Here is a 6,083-nt window from a genome sequence, read left to right as displayed (position 1 = left end):
AGTTCTGTCCCACTAGGTGACCTGAACCAGTGATGTACTGATTGTTGGTTCACTGCTATTTACTGCAATACATATGCACTGCAGTCTATAGAGGAATCCACCTATACTTCCTCGCTTCTGTGAAGCATCAGCCAGGTATTGAGGGCTACTCGCATACCAAGGTCACTGGCCAGGTCCTGGGTTGCAGTAGATACAAATTGGCACCCCCCCATATCTCGAAGGGGGACATGAAGAGTGGTGGAACCAAGGGATTAAAACCCACAATCGAAGCTGTGTTAAGGAGCAGGATGTTATAGCTAACACCACTCCCGAGGCCTTGGCGGTCGTGAAGGGATTAAAGGCCTGTGACTTTACAGGGCTGGCTGCTACTTGGCTGCAAGCATGGCATTATGGGTGATACCACATTTCCTTGCCCCATGTCCTAATGTGCAGCAGTAATTTTTAGAAAAAATACGATTCGTTACTACAAAGCACAAGGAAATCCGGATTCGTTGTGAATTGATTATTTCCTGAAATTCGGATCGGATTCCACTTCTGCAGCTTCGATTCACTCATCTCTAGCTTTAACTATTATCTTTTACAAGTCTTGCAGTGTATTGTATGTACGATCAGGCCCGTTTTAGGTTTCAAGGTTCTTAAAGGGTCTGAAAATAAGTGAAGAAAAGCTTTCAAAAGTATTTAAAAATGCACAAAATACAAAAATTCAGATCTCCCCCTTTCCCTAGATACATGCATTCAAACTATTAAATATAAACCCAAAGTATTAAACTAGAAAAAAAGATTTAAACCATAGAATGAATGCTGTAGTTGGGGAAGGAAGGGGTTGTCATAATCAAACCATCACTTGTCATCACATGTCACACGTCTCCAATGATCTCCTGACGGCTAAATCCAATGGTGACTATTCTTTTCTTATTCTTCTGGATTTGACACTGTTGACCCTCAACTCCTCCTCATTATGCTCCGCTCTATTGGCCTCATGGACACCGAGCTCTCTTGACTCTCCTCTTATCCCTGATTGCACTTTGTACTTCATTTACAGGCTCTTTCTTTTCCCCTCTTCCCCTTGCCATTCCGGTGCCTCATGCTTTTCTCTTTATACACAGCCACTATTGGACAAACATCACCAGATTTGGATTCATCCCTGCTCTAACACAGAACACCAGTTACTGTCTGTTGGCGGTGTTCTGTATTAGAGAATACCGCCATCATGTTTTCATGTTTTATCATGTTTTTCATATCCTGTTATTGCTTTATCTGAAACTGAATCTTTCAAAGACGGAACTACTATTGTTTCCACCATCTAATAGATCTGTGCCTGATCTATCCATTGCAGTCTCCAACCATACCATAACTCCTAGGCAGCAAGCCCACTGCCTCAGGGTTATGTTTGACTCAGACCTTTCCTTCACCCCCCACATCCAATCACTTGCACCTCCACCTCAAAGTCTTCTCCAGAATCTTTTCTTTCATTACCATAGATACATTAAATACCCTTATAGTCGCATGTTTCACTCTCGCATTGACTACAGATACTAGCTGGTTTATCAGAAGTTACAGATCATCCTGAGAAAAACGACTCCTTTATTGTAGACCGCCTCAGTTCTCTGTCTTTCTCCTAATTATCCCCCTCCATGGAGCCCACTGTACACAGAGACTGATTTGATGAGATTTATAACCAGTTTCCTGGTGTAGAGGAATTATATTGTGTTAAATATTTGTCACAAAGCCACATTGTGTGAATGTGGGCAGGCTATGGACACCGTAGCCTGACGTGCTCATTATATAGATTTCTGGCGAGGTGCGTAGGAGTGTGTCTGATTTACTAAGAGACTAGAGCCCCCTTCATAAATCACTTTTTCCCTGTGCCAGTCAGGTCCTTTATTAACACTAGCGTACAATATGCCAACTTTCATATATCTGCCCCATTGTGTACAGATAGAATGAATTACAGCCCAATGTTCAGGCACCAATCAACATTTAAATACATTGGGGAAGATAAACTAAGACTGTGTCTAATTTGCATTGTCTTGCCTCAGATTTTCCAAAGTGTCTAAATACTGTTTGAAAATCGGGCACATTTTTATAACCAGAGCGGTGTCCCCAAAAAATTGAATGTGCCTCCAGTAGTAGCCCCACATTGGCTTCCAAGCAATACTTGCCTCACTGCCTTCAGTCGCTATTTTTTTGCCCTGTTCCAGGTGCATATACGTAACAGCAGTGTACCCCCAAAAAAGGCAGAGAGTGGGAGGTGCTGAGGAGCAGAGAGCTCAGTATATACACCAGAGCTTTCTCTTGGAAGTTTTAGAACTGAGTTGGGAGTTCTTTTCTTTCCGGTTCTGCCGATCCAGGGAGAAGGCAGCTGTTTACAGGTTACAAACTCAGGCGCAACATATTTGAGACCCCTACTGTAGTCTAACTTTACGCCCTTTATTAGTTGGCTTAGTTTCTGACTAAATCTTGGTGCAAAAAATTGGCTCAATGGTGCAACATCTGAAAATTTAACATAATTTCAGGCTCACGGTTTAGAATATTAAGTGACGTAGCGCCTCATCTTAGCATTTAACTCCCATTTGTGAAGATACAGCCTACCTCCTATACGTCTAGAATTCAGTGGGGCATATTGAACACCAGTCTTCATATCTTTGTGCCACTGGAAGATCTGCCTCATTTATGAAGATGTGCATGCCTCTTCATAAATATGGTGGCTTCTCCCCAGGCTGTGTGGCTATGCTGGAAAAAATTACTGGCATGAATGATTTTAACCACTTCAGTACCAGGCCAATTTGTGGTCCAGGACCAGATGCATTTTAGGTTTTTTGAATGTGCAGTTTTGAGGACTGTAACATTTTTATCATTTGGGTTATTCAACTAATTTCTGCGTATTTTTTTTTTGGTGACACATAGGGCTTTATTTTTATGTTTTTATTTTTGCATGTGTTTCAATTTTGTTTTTTTGTATATCCAGGAAAATATAAACAAAATAGGAGGGAAATCTGGTCTGGTTTTCACTTTTAATTTTTTTTTATTTAATAACATGAAGGGCTACTAAAAAATGTTATAAAATCCGTTATGGTAATTTATATTTTGTATGGTGTTGGTGGTGGGGCTATATTGGCATATTTTACTTTTATAAATTATTTTATTTACATTTTTTAACCTTAATTTTTTTTTTCCTATATCGTTATAATAGATCTTTGAGGACATCTGATGATGATTTTTTTTTTTGGAGGGTGATTGATTTTCACTGTAACTGGAGTTATTACATTTAGCCCCAGTTTCAGAAGGAATACAGCCTCCTGCACGTTAGTATAAGGATAATAGAGCTGATCTAGGTCCTGTAGGACCCAGCAGCTCTTACAAGATGCTGATCCCGGAGGATCTCATGACCATTGGGTCAGAGGGGAGCCACAACATGGCAGCGCCCATAGCACTGTATACACAGTGATCGGGAAGGTAATAAACCTTCCCTGCCTTCTCTCTGGGAGCTCTGGCTGAAGTTACAGCTGGTTCCCCATTTTAGCAGCTGCACTATTTGGCAGGCCAATGGCCACATAATGCTGTGAGTAAAACAGGGGTTACCCTGCTATGTGAGTGGTTACCTTTACAGAGGTCAATTCCACAGCATGCCTATGCCACACACAGGCCGCTCAGCTCAGGCTGCTGGGAATTTCAATCAACACTGAGGGTAAGGCCTCACATCAAACGGCAAAACATTGTGGAAAAACAAGTCGTGTATTCCCACAATGTTTATCCTTTTTTTCTGCTTTTTCCTTCTTCTATCAAATCTATTGGAGAAATACTTGTGATTTTGTAGCTAAAAGTAACATGCTGTGTTTTTTAAAAATCAACATTTTCGCAGCTCTTTTTTTCCTGCAATTTGTGGAGTAGATTAACCAAAATCTCCTTTTTGCTGGTACTGTTGAATGCAGTGTTTTTTGTTTTTGATTTTTTCCAAAATATTGTCACAGCAGCCAAAAATGCTGTGTTTTCACAATGTGGAGCCTTAGGGAGCGTTCACACTACCGTCGGTGACCGACATGTAGTGTCCGCTCCTAGTGTCTGCTCAAAATCTGTCACGGACATTAGGAGCGGACACTAGCTGTATCCGTGACACCTGTCATTCACTTGAATGGGCATCGGGTGCGTTCTTTTGCACTCCGTGCCCGTCCTTTCCTGTCCGCAAGTGAAGATGTCCGACTTCTCAAGCGGACAGAAAAACCCTGCATCTAGGGTTCCTTCGCCACCTACTTTAAAACTAAAATTGACACCATCAGAGACAGCCTCACCCTACTCCCCCGACAATCCATCCACCCAACTACTCGCTGCTCCCCATCCCTGACCTGTTTCTCCTCCATCACTGATGAAAAACTCTCCTCCCTAATCTCCAAATCCCACCTCACCTCCTGTGCGCTCGACCCGATTCAATCACATCTCATCCCCAAGATCACTGAAGTTATCACTCCAGCCCTAATCCATCTCTTCAATCTATCCCTAACCAATGGATCCTTCCCCTCAGCTTTCAAACATGCCACTGTCACTCCTATACTTAAGAAACCGTCCCTCGACCCGTCCTCTCCTGCCAACTATCGTCCCATCTCACTGCTCCCGTACGCCTCAAAACTTCTCGAGCAACACGTCCACTCAGAACTCTCCTCCTATCTCTCGTCCAACCTGCTCTTTGACAGACTTCAGTCAGGCTTCAGACCCCGGCACTCCACTGAAACTGCCCTAACAAAAGTCACTAACGACCTGCTAACCGCCAAAGCCAAGCGCCATTACTCTGTCCTCCTCCTCCTCGACCTCTCCTCTGCCTTTGACACAGTTGACCACTCCCTCCTGTTAGAAATTCTCTCATCCCTTGGTATCTCAGACCTGGCCCATTCCTGGATCTCCTCATACCTCTCTGACCGCACATTCAGCGTCTCCCACTCGCACACCACCTCCTCACCACGCCCTCTCTCTGTAGGTGTCCCCCAAGGCTCCGTCCTAGGACCCCTCCTGTTCTCCATCTACACCCTTGGCCTGGGCCAACTCATAGAATCTCATGGCTTTCAGTACCATTGCTATGCCGACGACACCCAAATATATATCTCTGGACCAGACATTACCTCCCTGTTGGCCAGAGTTCCAGATTGTTTAGCAGCCGTAGCCTCCTTCCTCTCCTCCCGCTTTCTCAAACTCAACATGGAGAAAACAGAGTTTATCATCTTCAGCCCATCCTGTATGGCCCCTCCACCTGACCCATCTATCAAAGTTAATGGAACCCCACTTACCCCTGTCCCACAGGCCCGATGCCTTGGGGTAACCCTGGACTCCGACTTATCCTTCAAACCACATATTCAAACCCTCAACACCTCTTGTCGCCTCCAGCTCAAGAACATCCACCGAATCCGCTCCTTCCTCACCCCAGAAACTACCAAGATGCTTGTCCAGGCCCTCATAATCTCCCGCTTAGACTACTGCAACACCCTTCTCCATGGACTCCCAGCAAACACCCTCGCCCCCCTCCAGTCCACCTTAAACTGTGCTGCTCGCTTAATCCACCTCACCCCCCGATCTTCATCGGCTGCTCCCCTCTGCCAGTCCCTCCACTGACTACCTATAGCCCAGCGAATTGAGTTCAAGCGACTAACGCTAACATACAAAGCCATCCACAACCTGTCCCCTCCATATATCTCTTACCTCATCTCCCGCTACCTGCCCACACGTAACCTCAGATCCTCCAACGACCTCCTACTCCGCTCTACCCTCATCCGCTCCTCACACAACCGTTTCCAAGACTTCTCCCGTGCATCCCCCATACTCTGGAACTCCTTACCACGACACATAAGACTGACCCCCACAATCACAGGATTCAAGAAGGCCCTGAAGACTCACCTATTCAGGAAGGCCTACAACCTCCAATAACACTATCACCGCACTGTCATCTGTACAGTCTCCCCCTCTCATTCTGTCTCTACCCCCTTCCCTCATAGATTGTAAGCCCTCACTGGCAGGGCCCTCTACCCCACTGTGCCAGCCGATCACTGTTAGTATGATATGTACCTGTATATTTTGTGAATTGTATGTAACCCCCAAAT

The sequence above is a fragment of the Leptodactylus fuscus genome, chromosome 2 (assembly GCF_031893055.1).
Source record: "Leptodactylus fuscus isolate aLepFus1 chromosome 2, aLepFus1.hap2, whole genome shotgun sequence".
In the NCBI taxonomy this organism is placed as follows: domain Eukaryota; kingdom Metazoa; phylum Chordata; class Amphibia; order Anura; family Leptodactylidae; genus Leptodactylus; species Leptodactylus fuscus.
Note: the sequence above shows the minus strand (reverse complement) of the source record.